General features: G+C 40.2%; 1 protein-coding gene across 2 annotated transcripts in view; it reads right to left on the reverse strand.

Moving 5' to 3' along the window:
• The window catches only part of LOC117726018 (ras association domain-containing protein 3-like), a 27,673-nt gene that overhangs the window by 7,494 nt on the left and 179 nt on the right, over positions 1-20,000 (reverse strand). The window lies entirely within an intron of this gene.

A 20,000-nucleotide genomic window follows, 5' to 3' on the forward strand; every position in this document is an offset into this window, starting at 1 on the left:
CTGTGACTTCTAATTTTAGAAGTAAAACACAAAAAAAAACTCCCGCAGGAAACTCAATGCGAAAAAACAAACAGATTCTGGTGATTAGTACCGTGTGCATAAAGAGTGAGCTGCACAAGAGTGACCTGCACATGGAGTCAGCTGCACAAGGAGTCAGCTGCACAAAGAGTGAGCTGCACAAGGAGTCAGCTGCACAAAGAGTGAGCTGCACAAGGAGTGAGCTGCACAAGGAGTGAGCTGCACAAGGAGTCAGCAGAACAGGAGTCAGCTGCACAAGGAGTCAGCTGCACAAGAGTCAGCTGCACAAGGAGTCAGCTGCACAAGAGTGAGCTGCACAAAGAGTGAGCTGCACAAAGAGTGAGCTGCACAAGAGTGAGCTGCACAAGGAGTGAGCTGCACAAAGAGTGAGCTGCACAAGGAGTCAGCTGCACAAGGAGTCAGCTGCACAAGGAGTCAGCTGCACAAGGAGTCAGCTGCACAAAGAGCGAGCTGCACAAGGAGTGAGCTGCACAAAGAGTGAGCTGCACAAAGAGTGAGCTGCACAAGGAGTCAGCAGAACAGGAGTCAGCTGCACAAGAGTCAGCTGCACAAGAGTCAGCTGCACAAGGAGTCAGCTGCACAAGAGTGAGCTGCACAAAGAGTGAGCTGCACAAAGAGTGAGCTGCACAAGAGCGAGCTGCACAAGAGTCAGCTGCACAAGAGTGAGCTGCACAAAGAGTGAGCTGCACAAAGAGTGAGCTGCACAAGAGTGAGCTGCACAAAGAGTGAGCTGCACAAAGAGTGAGCTGCATACAGAGTGAGCTGCACAAGGAGTCAGCTGCACAAGGAGTCAGCTGCACAAGGAGTCAGCTGCACAAAGAGCGAGCTGCACAAAGAGTGAGCTGCACAAGGAGTGAGCTGCACAAAGAGTGAGCTGCACAAAGAGTGAGCTGCACAAGGAGTCAGCTGCACAAGGAGTCAGCTGCACAAGGAGTCAGCTGCACAAGAGTGACCTGCACATGGAGTCAGCTGCACAAGGAGTCAGCTGCACAAAGAGTGAGCTGCACAAGGAGTCAGCTGCACAAAGAGTGAGCTGCACAAGGAGTGAGCTGCACAAAGAGTGAGCTGCACAAGGAGTCAGCAGAACAGGAGTCAGCTGCACAAGGAGTCAGCTGCACAAGAGTCAGCTGCACAAGGAGTCAGCTGCACAAGAGTGAGCTGCACAAAGAGTGAGCTGCACAAAGAGTGAGCTGCACAAGAGTGAGCTGCACAAGAAGTGAGCTGCACAAAGAGTGAGCTGCACAAGGAGTCAGCTGCACAAGGAGTCAGCTGCACAAGGAGTCAGCTGCACAAAGAGCGAGCTGCACAAAGAGTGAGCTGCACAAGGAGTGAGCTGCACAAAGAGTGAGCTGCACAAAGAGTGAGCTGCACAAGGAGTCAGCAGAACAGGAGTCAGCTGCACAAGGAGTCAGCTGCACAAGAGTCAGCTGCACAAGGAGTCAGCTGCACAAGAGTGAGCTGCACAAAGAGTGAGCTGCACAAGAGCGAGCTGCACAAGAGTCAGCTGCACAAGAGTGAGCTGCACAAAGAGTGAGCTGCACAAAGAGTGAGCTGCACAAGAGTGAGCTGCACAAGGAGTGAGCTGCACAAAGAGTGAGCTGCATACAGAGTGAGCTGCACAAGGAGTCAGCTGCACAAGGAGTCAGCTGCACAAGGAGTCAGCTGCACAAAGAGCGAGCTGCACAAAGAGTGAGCTGCACAAGGAGTGAGCTGCACAAAGAGTGAGCTGCACAAAGAGTGAGCTGCACAAGGAGTCAGCTGCACAAGGAGTCAGCTGCACAAGAGTGACCTGCACAAGGAGTCAGCTGCACAAGGAGTCAGCTGCACAAAGAGCGAGCTGCACAAAGAGCGAGCTGCACAAAGAGTGAGCTGCACAAAGAGTGAGCTGCACAAAGAGTGAGCTGCACAAGGAGTCAGCAGAACAGGAGTCAGCTGCACAAGGAGTCAGCTGCACAAGAGTCAGCTGCACAAGGAGTCAGCTGCACAAGAGTGAGCTGCACAAAGAGTGAGCTGCACAAAGAGTGAGCTGCACAAGAGCGAGCTGCACAAGAGTCAGCTGCACAAAGAGTGAGCTGCACAAAGAGTCAGCTGCACAAAGAGTGAGCTGCACAAGAGTGAGCTGCACAAGAGTGAGCTGCACAAGGAGTGAGCTGCACAAGGAGTCAGCTGCACAAGGAGTCAGCTGCACAAGGAGTCAGCTGCACAAGAGGCCTCGCTGTGTGCGACCGGAGTCAGCAGTCGTAAATTAAAGTTTTCAGGAAAAAGAACCTAAGCGACTATAATATAATAAATAAATAAATAAAAACAGTTTTGACTGAATCAAATGGTCATGTGAGAGGTCAAGGTTCAAGGCTTTGATTGTCTTGGATTAGAGGGATTGCTGAAGGCAGACAAAGTCAATAAATAAGGAATAAATATATATAAAAACTGGAAAAATCACACCTTAATAGTACAATAAATAAATAAATTAACTCATCTGGTTAATCAATAATTAAAATAATTGTGAGCTGCTCTACTTTAACATGCCGTTAACTTTAACTGTACTAATTAGTCATAACCATGATTTTCATTTATCCACATTAGTGCTGACAAAATGAGGCGACTATGGGTCAGTGGTTAGCATGCCCGTCTTTCAATCAAGAGGTTGGCAGTTCAATCCCCGCCCTAGTCGATGTGTCCTTGAGCAAGACACTTAACCCTGCATTGCTCCCCGTAGCTGTGTCTACGGTGTATAATGTAAAGTGTCTTTGAGTATCTAGAAAAGCACTATATAAATTAAATGGATTATTATTATTATTATTATGAGTCGATTAATCAATTAGACACAGAAACTGCAATTGAAAAACAAATTTTTTTATTTCTAATTGAACTACAAAAAGGTTAAATACTGGCAGGTTTCAACCTCCAATGTGACGATCTGAGGGTTTTTTCTTTATCAGAAAAATTAAGAAAAAAAGTGAATCAATAGACTAACTGATAACGACAAAGAAAGCATCTGTTGCAGCATTAATCCACATAAACAGCGTTTGTCTTTATTCGTTTACCAACGAGCTCTTCTTCGGCCTTGTTGTAAACAAAAACAAGACAGAAAACAAACAAAATCCATCTCAAAAGGTTTTTAAGACTAAACCAACAGATTTATAGACGTAGAAAACAGGATGAAAGTCTTCAGACTTTAATGCCCCAGAGGGGGGTGTGTGTGTGTGTGTGTGTGTGTGTGTGCTTACATGGGCATAGTGCAGCCCTCTACATCTATTAAAAAACACACACACACACACACACACACACGATCCAGGGAGGCTTTGAAGGCACATGCACCCTTATATGGAAAACACACACTGCTCAGGAGAAAGACAAGGTGCCAATGCAACATGTGCAAACACACACACACACACACACACACACACACACACACACAACATTAAACAAGTCCGTCATCGCATGTTTAGATAAGATTGAAAGAGAATTTGCAGCAGGTGAACTTTACAGATTTGCTTTGTACGCAAACTGGAAGTTTATTGTAGATTACAAGAAAACTAATCCATCGTAGTCTATTGGAAGATTAATATTGGGATCATTAGGTTGCATTCAGCATCTGTTAATATCTTGATATTGAGAAGTTGGGGCAGTTTTTAAGTGTCATTTTTTTGACGATTGACTAATAATTTGAAGTAATTTAATGAGGAAAAATTATAAACATTTGCTGGTTCCGGCCTCTCAAAAGCCATTTGCTTCTTTTCTCAGTTTATAATAATAATAATAATTGAATATCTTCAGGTTTTGGGCAGTCGTTTGTCTATTAACAAAAACAAATAGTTAAAATCAGCCCGGGAAGTGATGACTGATTATTATAGAATATAGTTTGGTCCAAAACAACAACAACAACAAAGCCATGTGTCTGCATGTGTCAATCAACCTGAGAGACACCGACTCATCAGGATTACCTCAACAATTCAACACAAAGACACAACCAACACGACATTGTGAATCTGAGGATATCAGATTCATTTATTAATAAAAGCCTTTAGTTTAACTCTGTATTGTGACGCTTAGTTTGACCTTTTTTATTTAAGCACCTGCCGGGTCAGATGAGTCAAAGCTTATTGTTTACAGGAAGTGACAGGTAAGGAGATTAACTGTCACTGTACCTTCCACAGACAGACAGACAGGTGGGGGAGGGGGTGTACAATAAGAAAAGATGATGATGAATGCCACTCCCTCAGGGGAATCCTTCCGTGCTAGATCTTTTAAAGCCCAACAGATTAAGTGACTTCAAACCTCCATTATTACTTCTTGACGAGTTAAACCACTTATTCACCCATGTCTGTATTTAATGAGAGTTTCCCCCTTGAGGGAAATACTACTTATTTACAGTCCATTTTACTACAAAAGTGAAAATATCTCCCATGAGGACAGACAGGCCAGTGTGAATGTTTTTACAATATTTGAGGGTTGCAGCAACTGAAGTCTCCAATCCTGATTTATGCCAATCAGAAGGCTCCCAATGCTCAAGAATGGAGAGAGTTAAGAGGAACTGGGAGGGTCGACGGCGACCAAATCCAAACAAACAAGAGAAGCAGAGCACAGCGGAGCTACAACACAATGAGGTCATGCTCCTGTTTGAGAGCACAGCGAATCCTCCCACTGAAGCCGGAAGATCAACACTGGACGGAGGAAAGAAGGAAAGTACAAAGACGGTAGCTGGGTTTCAATATGGAAGGACAAAAGAACCAGAAACTGATAGTCAATTTAAAGATTAATGGATATAAGTGAGATAACTAACATTGAGGTCTGCATCTTACGCTGCTGTTCTGGGTAAATGAAACATAATATACATGATAACCGTTGGCATCAATGTCTTTTTATTAAAAAAAAAAAAATTCTGCCTGCTTTTAAATTTTAATCACCTTTTAGAGAACGGAATTCTGTACTTTAGAGAGCCACATCATCTGCATAAAGTCGAATCACACTAGATGTTATTCAGAATCGGGACACAAAAAGACAGAACCACTGCAACTATTGCAACATTAAAATATAGCCACTCATTCGTATTTTACTTTATTTAGTTTTATTTTCGTTTATGGGTTTATTTAAGACGGGGAGAGTGAACAATAAATGTATTGCGCAATACTTCCGTTGTACTAGACGACGACTTAAATAGCAACCTCACTCGTTTAATGTTCTCCTCAAAGCCTAAAAACATGTTTCAAGAAATGCAATCATCTTCATGAGGCCTTCATTATTTCAGCCGAGGCCCAGTAATAAAGTTTAATGTTGACCTAAATCTCATAACCAATAAATAGTATTTGAGAAATTGATTTGTTATTTAATTTCTGGGAGATCGAGAGACTCAGAGAGGACATTGCCAACTTGATTAAGTGACTCCGGAGGTCAAAATTACAATGAAAGATAATAATTAAGTGTATTTAAAGTGATATAAAATGCTGTGCATCATAATGGGGCTAACATAAATGAATATAGGCTCATATTACTGCGCTTTAGAATAGGACTAGACAAACATATATACTTTTCTATGTATAAAAATTGATAGACATGATTACATATTTAAGGAATAGTTAATTTCATGTCTCCAGATGCCTAAAGCTTTGGAGCATTAAAAAGAAGAACCGACTCTTTGGTACCAGAGCTACCAGGAAACACTGGGGAAAAACGACAGAAAAAAAAAAAGAGCAGACAGAAAAAGAAAAGCATGGATGCAGAGATAAAGTTGTATCTTCATCTCTTTGTCGGAGCCTCCATGTACATGAACATGGGAGTTAAAAGTTTAGTCTGCACAAGTGTGTGAGAAAAGAAATGGCGTTTTCCTTCTTCAAACTTCTAACACCCACACACACACACACACACACACACCTGCAGCAATCCTGCTTTTGTTAAACACTGTCACACTCGTCTGCATCCACCATCTGTAAATAGATGACATCACTGTGTGTGTGTGTGTGTGTGTGTGTGTGTGCGTAGACAAAACATGCCGAGCTCAGCTGAATAGACCCTAAAGCAGTGGACCGTGTTATGAGACTAAACCTACGTTTTATTTCCTGTCTGTGTTTACTAAAGTTCCTCGAGCCCATGTGTGTTTGAAATGACCAAAGTTAAGGAAAGTTAAGGTCATTTCATTTAGCAAAACATTAACGAGGGAGTTCATACTGGTTATTTTTATACTGGCCGTCTGACATTCAACTTTCCTTTTTACCATTTTGACCAAATCTTCCCAATACTTTGCTTCAAAAGTTATTTTCGGTTTCCTTGAATCTAAATTATACAGATTACTGTTCCGTTGATTTAGTTAGCTGTGACTGTTTATTTCTCTATAACGGTTTCTTTTTATAATCCATTATTCTCCCAAGTTTTGGTCAATAGAATATCAGAAAATATAAAAATATAAAAACAAAGCCAAAAAGGTTTGTCCAAAACCCCCAAAACTCACTTTGGAGAAGCTGGAAAATAGTTGCCGATACATTTTCTGTCAATTGAGATCTATATTAATCATCAATTTATTATTAGAAACTATATTTCCGTTTAAAAAGTGTATACGGTGGCCTGTAAACGTCTCCTCAGACATAAACAACTTCTCTAAAAATCTTTTTTTAATTCACATTGGATCAACTTTATTGACATTTTTGGTCTAAATGGATCTAATGTCCATTTTTCTACGGTCCTCCCTCCCACTTCCTGTTGAGTCCGCGGGGGGAAGTCGAGCTCGACCACACCTTTCCTCCCAGAATTCCTGCACTAATGGGTGCACGCGCATCCACGTACAACGCCGCAGAGATGCACAAGGAAGTGCTCACACCTTTCCTCGGCTAATGGACGGAGACAAACTCCTCTTTAAGTGGACATTCCCGAGTTAATGGCCGCTCAGACAGAGTGCAGCCTAGTTAAAGCCTTTTATAGATCTCTCCATCTGAGTTATGCAGCGCCGACTACTGTATAAACTATTCAGGAACCACTGCCGTCTGTTTTCTGTAGCCCGACTTCTAAAAAAAAACACTCTTCATTTACAGCCGCAGGACTTCAAGGCTGAAAGCAATACCTGTGTTTTTGGTTTGCAGTTAAGTTATGAAAATTAAATATAAATATACTTTATGAACATGTCTTGCTTATAAGAAACGATTCAGAGGTCACAGCTCCCAGTTAATAACAATGATCGAGTCAGCAATACGTACCCGAACAAACCTGACGATCAATAGCTTTTATAATTGTTGACATTTGCAGATTTGTACACACTTCAAGACATTTTATGAATATTACTTTTATGCAGAATGAGAAATATATAATATATCAGAATATTATATATTATAGGTTTAGTCTACAAGTTGTTATCCATTAATATGGACATCTTTATTTCAGCTGTTAAAGGTTGGTCTTATTTTTTACTAATTAATAAATATATACAGTATATATATATATATATATATATATATATATTGATGGCAATATAGAGTAGTTTAGAGTACAATAAATCCCTCTGAATTGTAGATTAGAAGCATACAGTAGCAGACAATAGAAGTAAAGTACAGGTACAACAGAATTGTCCTTGAAAGTGCTTGAAAGAAGAAAAAGAGGAAAATGAGGTTCCCGTCTTTGCAAACAGAGAAATGAGACTAAACCAGCCGGACCGCAGAGACCAAAGTGGACCGCTGACGTCACCCTGGGGTGCTGTCCATGTGGTTCCAAGGTGGTTCAGTTCAACATGGAGGCTGTAGTGTAGGACACGGAGTTAGGGTTAAACTCTCTGAGGAGGAGACAGCGAGGAGACCACAAGGAGGTCTGCGTGGAGGTCTGGGTGGTCCTCCGTCAAGACCTTTACCAGCAGCAACAAAGAGGAGGTAAAAAAAGAAGAAAGGCGTGGAAGGAGACAAGCAAATAAAAGACTGATGACAAGTAAAGAATGAGGAAGTGAAAGGAGGAGAAGAAGAAACAAACAAAAGGAAATAAAGAAAACTTCTCTCTTTTTAGTAATTATATTCAGCGGGTTTAATAAGTGTCCCTCGCTGCTTCTTTTTAAACTCAAGATACTCGTTACGCAGTTAATCTGGTTGCTTCAGAGATAAAAACAACATTAAACATTGATGGTGAGCACACAGTGGAGCCGCTGTCCGAAATGTTCCCATTACACTGAAAAATGGCTTTTATTAAGAGCCGCACACACACACACACACACACACACACACACACAACCACACAACCAGACACACACCACACAACACAACCACACACACCATGCTGGATTATCATTCATTCCTGAGGTTAAAAGGTTGCAAAATACACAGTAAAGTTATGGAAAAGATTACTGTTGAGCAACAGGCCCAGAGAGGTGTGTGTGTGTGTGTGTGTGTGTGTGTGTGTGCGCGTGTGGTGAGTAAGCATGTGGGTGTTGAGATTATGAAACTTCATGGCTCTGACCTTGGAGCAAGAACAGAGGTGTGTATGTGTGCGTTTGAACGCAGCGAGCAAACAATGAGCCACACTTCCTGTTCAGAAAGCCGAGTCCAGGCTTCAACTAAAGATTGTTTTTTTTTTATTAGCCATTAACCCGATTTATCTTTCATCATTTATTCTGTAACGTGTGGAAAAGGAGTGTCAAATGTCTTCAAAATAGCTGGTTATGTCTGAGCAACAGTAAAAACAGGGATGCTATTGGACATCGAGATTGTTGTTGACTAGCGCTGCAACAAATGAATATATTTATTATTGATTAATCGGCTGAATATGTTGAGTTATTGTTATAAATATAATATAGAAACATATTCAGTCAACGGCAAGCAAACAGAACACCAGTGATGAAGCACGATGAGCTTCCTCCGGGAGTCAGATATGAAGCAGTCACCATCCGTCATATCCGACAACTACCCAACGAGTGGGCTGCGACATGAGAACCATAGAGAGGCAGCTTCTCACAGGCAGCCATCTCCTCCTGGACCTAACGAAGTATTTCACGATTATATTCTAAACCTAACGAAGTATTTCACGATTATATTCTAAACCTAACGAAGTATTTCACAATCTATTCCTAACCAAGTATTTCACCATCTCCTCCTGAACCTAACGAAGTATTTCACGATTATATTCTAAACCTAACAAAGTATTTCACGATTATATTCTAAACCTAACAAAGTATTTCACAATCTATTCCTAACCAAGTATTTCACCATCTCCTCCTGAACCTAACAAAGTATTTCACGATTATATTCTAAACCTAACAAAGTATTTCACGATTATATTCTAAACCTAACGAAGTATTTCACGATTATATTCTAAACCTAACGAAGTATTTCACGATCTATTCCTAACCAAGTATTTCACCATCTCCTCCTGAACCTAACGAAGTATTATACGATCTATTTCTAAACCTAACGAAGTATTTCACGATTATATTCTAAACCTAACAAAGTATTTATTTCACGATCTATTCCTAACCAAGTATTTCACCATCTCCTCCTGGACCTAACGAAGTATTATACGATCTATTTCTAAACCTAACAAAGTATTTCACGATCTATTCCTGAACCTAACGAAGTATTTCACGATCTATTACTCAATCCAACCAAGCATTTCACGATATTTTCCTAAACCTAACAAAGCATTTCACGATATTTTCCTAAACCTAACAAAGTATTTCACGATATTTTCCTTACTTAAAGTTTTTCACGATCTTTTCCTGAACCTAGCTACGTAGTTTTTGTTGCCTAAACTTAATCAAATAGTTTCCCGTAAACTAAGACATTTATTTTGAAAGGACTGCGTATAACAAAAAAGGAAAATTGTGTTGCTGGACTTTTGTAAAAGTGAAAAACCTTTCACGAGATATTAAACACACCGTTGAAATGTAGCAAAACATTAAGTATTGTGTGTTTTATACATTTATTTAGAATTTTAAAATCTCTTAACGTTCGGTAGTTTCGCTCATTAGTATTTTTTCCCAAGAAACTTATGAGCACAACTTTTTTCCCCGGTGGTGGACTTCCGTAATTGCGGTAAATGGCATTCCACAGACCCAACTCATCCCACGTCACATGATTAATGTTGTGCTTTACGCGTAATGTTGTGCTTTATGTGTAATGTTATTCTTTATGTGTAATGTTGTGCTTTATGTGTAATGTTGTGCTTTATGTGTAATGTTGTGCTTTATATGTAATGTTGTGCTTTACGCGTAATGTTGTGCTTTATGTGTAATGTTATTCTTTATGTGTAATGTTGTGCTTTATGTGTAATGTTGTGCTTTATGTGTAATGTTGTGCTTTATGTGTAATGTTGTTCTTTATGTGTAATGTTGTGCTTTATGTGTAATGTTGTGCTTTATGTGTAATGTTATTCTTTATGTGTAATGTTGTTCTTTATGTGTAATGTTGTGCTTTATGTGTAATGTTGTGCTTTATGTTTAAATGTGTAATGTTGTGCTTTATGTGTAATGTTGTGCTTTATGTTTAAATGTGTAATGTTGTGCTTTATGTGTAATGTTGTGCTTTATGTGTAATGTTGTTCTTTACGTGTAATGTTGTGCTTTACGTGTAATGTTATTCTTTATGTGTAATGTTATTCTTTATGTGTAATGTTATTCTTTATGTGTAATGTTGTGCTTTATGTGTAATGTTATTCTTTATGTGTAATGTTGTGCTTTATGTTTAAATGTGTAATGTTGTTCTTTACGTGTAATGTTGTGCTTTATGTGTAATGTTGTGCTTTACGTGTAATGTTGTGCTTTATGTGAAATGTTATTCTTTATGTGTAATGTTGTGCTTTATGTGTAATGTTATTCTTTATGTGTAATGTTGTGCTTTATGTTTAAATGTGTAATGTTGTTCTTTACGTGTAATGTTGTGCTTTATGTGTAATGTTGTTCTTTACGTGTAATGTTGTGCTTTATGTGTAATGTTGTGCTTTACGTGTAATGTTGTGCTTTATGTGAAATGTTATTCTTTATGTGTAATGTTGTTCTTTACGTGTAATGTTGTGCTTTATGTGTAATGTTGTGCTTTACGTGTAATGTTGTGCTTTATGTGAAATGTTATTCTTTATGTGTAATGTTATTCTTTATGTGTAATGTTGTGCTTTACGTGTAATGTTATTCTTTATGTGTAATGTTGTGCTTTACGTGTAATGTTATTCTTTATGTGTAATGTTATTCTTTATGTGTAATGTTATTCTTTATTTGTAATGTTGTGCTTTATGTGTAATGTTATTCTTTATGTGTAATGTTGTGCTTTATGTGTAATGTTATTCTTTACGTGTAATGTTATTCTTTATGTGTAATGTTATTCTTTATGTGTAATGTTATTCTTTATGTGTAATGTTGTGCTTTATGTGTAATGTTATTCTTTATGTGTAATGTTGTGCTTTACGTGTAATGTTATTCTTTATGTGTAATGTTGTGCTTTACGTGTAATGTTATTCTTTATGTGTAATGTTATTCTTTATGTGTAATGTTATTCTTTATGTGTAATGTTGTGCTTTATGTGTAATGTTATTCTTTATGTGTAATGTTGTGCTTTACGTGTAATGTTATTCTTTATGTGTAATGTTGTGCTTTACGTGTAATGTTATTCTTTATGTGTAATGTTGTGCTTTACGTGTAATGTTATTCTTTATGTGTAATGTTGTGCTTTACGTGTAATGTTATTCTTTATGTGTAATGTTGTGCTTTATGTGTAATGTTATTCTTTATGTGTAATGTTGTGCTTTATGTGTAATGTTGTGCTTTACGTGTAATGTTATTCTTTATGTGTAATGTTATTCTTTATGTGTAATGTTGTGCTTTACGTGTAATGTTATTCTTTATGTGTAATGTTATTCTTTATGTGTAATGTTGTGCTTTACGTGTAATGTTATTCTTTATGTGTAATGTTATTCTTTATGTGTAATGTTGTTCTTTATGTGTAATGTTGTTCTTTATGTGTAATGTTATTCTTTATGTGTAATGACGGCGTGCAGGCCGACACAACCCGTCCTCCTGTGTCATCGGTTGTTCCATGTGACACTTAAAGAGAAGCAACGCTGCACTCGCTCACATCTCCAGCTGATCATTATGTTGATGTGTGAGTGTGTGTGTGTGTGTGTGTGTGTGTGTGGTGGTTTTGAACATTGGGATCTGGTTGAAGGTGTCCGGGTGTCACTCAGTCCGTGTTTCAGCTTGGTTGATGTGGGAATGTGTGATTAGTGTGTAGGTTCTTTAAAAGAATAAAAAGAAAGGGGATTTTCCACTGTGGCAGCGGTGACTAGAGCCAGCGCCATTATCACACACACACACACACACACACGCACACACACACACACACTCCATTATCAGCCTCCATACAGACACGCCAGCCATTGACATCCTCATTGTGTCACAGCAACAACTTGTAGGACTTTAATTAGCATCTTATTCAGCTGCGAATACTCTAAAACTTTTTGCATGAAATATATGATGATAAAATAAAATAAAATGATTAAAAAGAGAAAGCCGTTCAGCCGCATTCATTGTTGACTGGAGTTAGCAGATGTTTTTGGATGTGAACACACTCATGTGTAGCACGGCATGTGTGCGTTTGGTTAGCGGTTCACATCCTCCGTCCACTTCACAGCTCTCACATCAACATCATCACCATCTTGAATGAAGGAGGAAACATTGAGCACACGTTAACCGTTCAAAAACAGCAACGCCTGGCCCGAGCTCACCACGGCACCAACGTTCACACCGAAAACCTTCAGAGGAGGTGGTCTGCAACGCATCAACACACACACACACACACACACACACACACACAGTCAACCTGTCCTTTTGCATTCATCATCATCATCAGACTCTCACTTTCTCCTCTGCACAGCCTCAAAGTGAGCCGTGGTTTGGTGATAGCGGTCCGACCGGAGATCTCAGCCGGTCTAAACTGGTCCCAGATGAGCCTCCGAGTGAAGACTGGTATGCGCCGGTATGGTTTACAGGGCCGTGTGGCCAACATGCCTCATTACTGATCGTATAAACACGGAGGGGGCGGGGCAAGAAAGGCCCACTCACTTTTATACAAGCAGAATTTATAAAATTACACATTTTTCTTGTTTTTATATCCTAGGTTTTAGATGTAAAACGTAATTAGCAGTAGCAGAATATTTCTGTATTTGAAAATGCAAAAGAAGTTCTGGCATTTCCAAGATAAATACATTAAAAAAAACATGTTGAAGAGGAAAAGAAAAGAAAAAGTAGGAAAATTAGAAACACATCTGGCTTGAACGGAAAGAACGTCTGCTAAAATACAGTTTATTATGGACCATACAAGGTGGGTTACACTTCCCATCTGGTGACCTTTGACCTCGTAATATGATGACACAGGTGGTCAGATTCTCCACAGAGATGTACGGGGGGGGGGGGGGGGGGGGGGGGCACCTGTTCAGAGAGTCTGGTACAGTAGAGTCTGTTTGAGGCAGCTGCTTGTCGAGTCATCACCACGGTCCACACGAGGCCAGTAGGATAAATATACACGATTATACAGTTAGATCCATTTCACCGTCTATTAATCTCTCCGAATGCATCGTTCAGTCTAGAATTCAACGTTTATGTTGTTTGTTGGGGTCAGAAATTGTACAACTTGTTTTGTATTTATTGGCGATTCTCAAAAAACAACAACAAAAACTAAGTTAATTGTCACATTTGAGAAGCTGGAAGAAGTGACTGTTAAATAAAAAAGGACAAAACTGTAAGCTAAAAAATAGTCTTCAACAAAAGTACTTAATTAAAACTAGAGAAGGAAAAAAAGATTTAAAAAATGAATAAATATTAAATTATTATAAAGTTTACATATAAAAAAAAAAAAAAAAAAATCACATCAGAAATAGAAGACAGAGTCTGAGGAATTATAGGCCGATATACTGTATATTAAATGCATCCATAGACACACACACTCACACACACACACACACACACACACACACACACACACACACACACACAAAGTCCTGACAAACTCCTCATACTCTCCATGACGCAGGTGCCTCTCAAAGGCAGATTTATCTTATTATACAACAGCCCATTGCTGTGAGTGTGTGTGTGTGTGTGTGTGTGTGTGTGTGTGTGTGTGTGTGTTTCCAGGCATGAAAAGCACTCCGGTGCTGTTTGAAGAGATAGCGAGAGCCGCACAGTCAAACACAATTCCACATATGTTTCCTTTGGAAAGGCCCCAAGAAAGAAAGAAAGAAATAAAAGGGGCCCATAAAAATCATTATGTAACCTGCAGGCAGTCAACAGAAACTGGACTTCTGAACTTTAACAGGTCTTATAAAACACACACACACACACACACACACACACACACACACACACACACGTTGAACAAAAATAAAAAACAAGTTTGTTGACATCCCTTTGGCTGTCGCCCAACACCGCACTGGACATAAAAACGACATAAAACACCCACAAACACAGAAATGAGGACACTAAAATGTGTAAAAGCAGAAACAAAACTAAAAAAGGACAATTTACGGTTATCCGAAAAAGAAAAGTGTATCTGTAAAAATGTCTTTAACAAAGTATTTGGACTTGATGATGGCATTAAATGGAAAGTTATGGATCATCCTCAGGGATACACACATCTAAACTAAATTTAAATACAATACAAAACATATCTGCCTCATGGTGGCGCTAGAGTTAAAGTTAAGGGATCTCCAAAGTAGGATTAAGGAACATGAACGTCAACAACATGGCGTTAAAGTGTAAACACGCCTTTAGTTTAGTTTAAAAAGAGTCCCCATGTTCTTCACCTCCTCGTGCTGCAAACCAAATGAAACGTAACGGTGTAAACATTCAAATAACCTTCGGAAGCAGCTTTTAGGGCATCGAGAGACGCGAAGAAAACGACAATGAAAGTCAGACTGACGACGTTCGCCATCGGCTACGTTACAAAACCAACAAAACGCTTCCATGCGACACCTTTGTGCTTTGTCTAAAACCTAAATTACAGGTTAATGTTCCTTTTCAACACAACTAAAGGTCTACTTTGAGGGTCGGCCGAGTTTCATGCAGCCACAGCGTTGCGTTAGCATGCGCGGCCCCCCCCCCCGCATGCTAACGCAACGCTAGCTCCTGTGTGTTTACGGTTGCCATGGCGGCGTTGTGAATCCAAACACTGGAAAAGGTTGATTGAAAAGAACTTTAAACACATGAAGACACACAAAAGGACACAAAAGGTCACTTTTAAAATTACCCAACAACCGACCCCCCCGATGCCCTTTACTGCAGCGAGAAGACATTAAAGTATTGTTTAAAGAAAGTAAGGAGACTTTAATTTACCATTTTATGACATTTTTATGGACCGAATGATGAACAGAGATAATTTAATTAATCTTTTAGTTGCAGCCCAAGAATCCGATGTCGATGTCAAGGGTTAGTAGTTTCCCAAATTGCAATATGTTAAACAATAATTGCTGTGTTATCCCCAATTAAAGAAAGCCAAGCTTGACGCACAGTAATCTAGAAGATGATAATAAATAAAAACAATGCCACAAATCTGCTGAGAACCACGACGGCCACTAAAGAAGACACGGGCGGCCTCGATGGTGTCGAGAGGACCGGATGGAGAGCCGAGAACAGGAAGTGACTTAACAATGGAGGAGAGGCAGGGTGACTGGGAGGGGGGAGGAGGCGAGAACGAGGGGGGAGGAGGCGAGAACGAGGGGGGGGAGGAGGCGAGAACGAGGGGGGAGGAGGCGAGAACGAGGGGGGAGGAGGCGAGAACGAGGGGGGGGAGGAGGCGAGAACGAGGGGGGAGGAGGCGAGAACGAGGGGGGAGGAAGTGAGAACAGAGGAAGGAACTCTAGAGAGGGAGAATGTGAGATGTCCCCGTGGACGGGAAAGACACCCGATTCAAGAAGAGGCTGGTGTTTAATAAAAATATTATGGTAATGTTCCTCTACTGCAGGAATACCGATATATTTATATATATATTTCATAACTTCACTAATTTAAAAAGGGCCTTAAATGCTGGTGTGATCAAGCCTTTAATGACGTTTTAGAGGTTTATTTTTCACGCTGAACAAAACCAAGAAGCTTCAATAACAATAAATCGGATAAAACTACCAAATTATTTGAGTAACTTGGACATAAATACATGCAACGGAACATTTATTCTTTAATATTTCCATGTTTTCTTCCACACATTATTGAATTAATACCAAGTGTCTCCGTTTTGGGATTAACCGTGTCTTTATAAAGAGTTCACGACCTTAAAAAAGCAAAACAAACATCTATGAAATGCTCGAATGGCGTCGGACAAACGGTTTCAGTTTCCGAGTTTAAAGAACGTCCAAAGTCTGCAGCGGTTTCGCTCCGGTCGGGGAGATAAGAGCTGAATGTGTAGCCGTCTATCAGCTCGACGCAGATAAAACATAAATAATAAAAAGATAAGGACGTTAACATCTCAGCAGTAGAGAACGTTTATTGTTTAACGTGTGCTGGGATTACAAAGACAGAGACTGAATTGTGCTTCTCCATGAGGTCAATGTGTGTGAAGACAAACAGAAATGACCTCATGGTGAAACACACCTGAGGGGTGTGGTCAGGTAGAAGGGAAGTCAATCATCTCTGGCCAGGGACAGCCTCCCATTATTAATGTGCACCATGACGTCAGCAAACAGACACAACTTCACTATCATACTGGGAACACTGGGCGTCCTTTATGGAAACCGGGAGGAATTCTGTGATTCTGAGGATGAAATCACAAGCGGAAAAATTCAGCATTCATCCACCTTTTGATGTGATGGTTAATGCTTCATGACGCAGCTCTTCAAAAATTAATGTTTTCATTTAAATCTTTATTAAAAATCGACCGTGCATTAACGTCCGTTTTGGAGAAATCTGTTTTTAATAAACTAAAATATTTATTTTATTTAAAAAAGAAACCGCTCTCAAATGTCTTACAAACATGCACAAAAAAAAATTAATATATATAATATTAATATCCCAAAAACTAGGATTATGACCAGGCGTTTCATGCCAGCGTGGAATAAACAAAACAATTAAAAAAAACAATATTTAAATCAGTCATTTGTTTCCTTTCGCTATAAAAGAGGTAAAATAAACAAATAGAAATCCTCTCCTGAATGTATGTCAACAAACTCCTCAACCAAAAGTGAAAGTTGAATTCTTACACCAGGAAATTCTTCACAAACAAACTTCCTCCCTGAATCTAAATATCTTTGCACAGCGATGAAACTTTTGATCACGCTAATTTACTAATTGCAGATTTATTAACACGTTAGACACGAAGACGGTCCGAGTAGAACAAGTGAGTAGAATTGAATGTTTCTCGATGTGAAACCAGTTCCCATTGAGGTCTAAAAAGACGACCCTGCTATACTACTTATTAACTTATTTATGGTCAGCTGACGCCTGTAAGTGAGGACGGACGACTGTCCATTAAAAAAAAAAAGACACAACAGAAGCTCTGTTGACACACACACACACACACACACACACACACACACTAATCCTGTTTAGCGGGGGTCAAATAGATTAATACGTCAGGTGAAAATAAACTAAACTTGCAGCGATGTCGCGTGTTTTCATGTTTGTTTGTTTTTCAATCTACATGTTGCGTCACATAAAACTTGGAACCTCTAAAATTGGCCGTAGGTGCGTTTTGTGTCTTCGTGCATTAGCACTAAAAACAGCCCTGGCGACCTGCCAGGTGAGTATTGTCCACCTGTGTGAACGGAGGGCTGCTCGTCGTCCAATCAGCGGCTCGGACAAGAACGTTGCATTACTGTACGTTACAAATGTACGAGCTCCTAACGTCACGTCTCGAAGATGATGAATACAAAAAAAACACGTAAAGCCTTCAGTCTGCCGGGATGATTTGAAATGAAGATGAGCTGCTGTAGCTGTCCAGTGTGTGTGTGTGTGTGTGTGTGTGTGTGTGTGTGTGTGTGTGTGTGTGTGTGTGTGTTAGAGATAAATCCTCTTCTGGTCTGACCAGTCTATCTCATTTCCCTGGTTGACCATCCAGAATCAGTTTATCATCCGCCAGCCTGTCTGTCTCTCTCTTTGCTGTGTGTGTGTGTGTGTGTGTGTGTGTGTGTGTGTGTCTCTCCATCTCTGTTTACACTCTCTCTTATTAAGCTTCACTTCCTCATACACTTTAGGCTCCATCCTGGGACCTTAATGAGAGATGCCTCCTCTCTCCGAGGAGACGCCGTAATTAAAAAAAAAATCCAACTGAGCTCACATCTTCCTTTTTGTAAATATAACGTCGCCGCGTTGCCATAGTTACACCGGAGGGAAAGACGAGAGTAATGAAACTGGCCTGCACGTCACGTACAATATCCAATTATAGAATAAAACATGCATATAGATCATAAAGTACTGACAAGTTTATTTTCAACTGTAATCTCGGTCGTTAATTCTTTAAACGACCAAATGCAAATACGCGACTATTGATCACGTCATTTAGTGTCATCGTTGTGAACCGTAATCAACAGATTATTATCGTCTCCAATTAGTTAACAATTGAATGCAACGTGCATAATTTAGACTTTAAACTTGTATCTTCTTCCATGTGACCACTAGTCTACTTGTGTTACTGCAGTAAAAGTACAACTCATAAATAAATACACATATATTCTTTATTTATAATAAACTAGTTCCTCCAGCGGTTCCACACGTTGTTCCCAGAGGACCAACTGTTCTCTGGTTGGGGGAACCACCACACGGGGGAACCACCACACGGGGGAACCACCACACGGGGGCCACGATCACATTTCAGGTCTGGAGCCAAAGTTTAGGCCACAACGGGTCACAACCTCTCTCCAGTGCTGTATGGGCCACATTGTGCACACACACACACACACACACACACACACACTGCCATGAGGAATGAGGACCTGTGTTAAGAGCCTGTTATGGACAATCGAAGGGTCATGCATCGCTGCAGAGTCGCCAATGCATGACATTAAGTGGGCAAAGGAGCAGAAGAATAGTTCTGACAGTTTGTGGAGCATGGAACAAAACAGCTGTGTTTGCAGGAGGTCTGAGATACTGTGAGCATGTGTGTGTGTGTGTGTCTGTGTGTGTGTGTGTGTGTGTGTGTATGTGCGGACACACACAAGTGGATCAGTGTCAGTGAGAGCCACTTGAAGACCAGGCCAGTATTTAGTCAGAGACCTGAAGAGTGACCTCATTTTATTGAGTTCCAGCTGAATGTCTTGGGTTTGAACTAAGATGCCTCGTCTAGACCACATTCTCATAAAACAACATTTAAATCTTGGTTGGGATGCACTATTGTGTTTATGATTGTTAAAACTCTGGTCTGAGACCACAATGGGTCACAGGGTTGGGGGGGGGGGGGGGGGGGGGGGGGTGCTCATGTGAGTCCCTGGAGGTGATAACCACTGGCCTGCTGATCGAAGCCTCCTACTTCTGTATTTTAAAAGATGTTTTTGTTTGTGCAGCACTACATTTAGCATCCCTTAATAAATATATATATTTATTATAATGTAAAATATGAAGACCTTTATAACTGATAGGACTATCTGCAACAGGACAGACACCCAAAGTAGGCCAAACCTAACTGTCAAAAGAGGATTAAGCCCACAGACCGGTTGTGATGCAAATATTCATATAAATTACTACACTTGTGTCAAAGTAATAATGTTTTATCGTTTAAAAAAGTAAAGTCAATATTTAAATAATTCCACATAAAATCCTCAAGGTGAAGCAAGTCTGAGAAGTGTTATTTTAAAATGTAAAAAGTTAATGTATATTTAATGCTCTCTGCTCGTGCGGGAGGGCGCGCCCCTTCAGTGGACTTTGAGAGCCGGTCCACAGAAACCACGGCACGAGCCCGCGTGCACGAGGAAGCCGACAGAAGAGCTCCTACCTGGCTCACCTGGCTCTACCTGGCTCTACCTGGCTCTACCTGGCTCACCTGGCTCTACCTGGCTCTACCTGGCTCTACCTGGCTCTACCTGGCTCTACCTGG

The sequence above is a fragment of the Cyclopterus lumpus genome, chromosome 23, assembly GCF_009769545.1.
Source record: "Cyclopterus lumpus isolate fCycLum1 chromosome 23, fCycLum1.pri, whole genome shotgun sequence".
NCBI classification, from domain to species: Eukaryota; Metazoa; Chordata; class Actinopteri; order Perciformes; family Cyclopteridae; genus Cyclopterus; species Cyclopterus lumpus.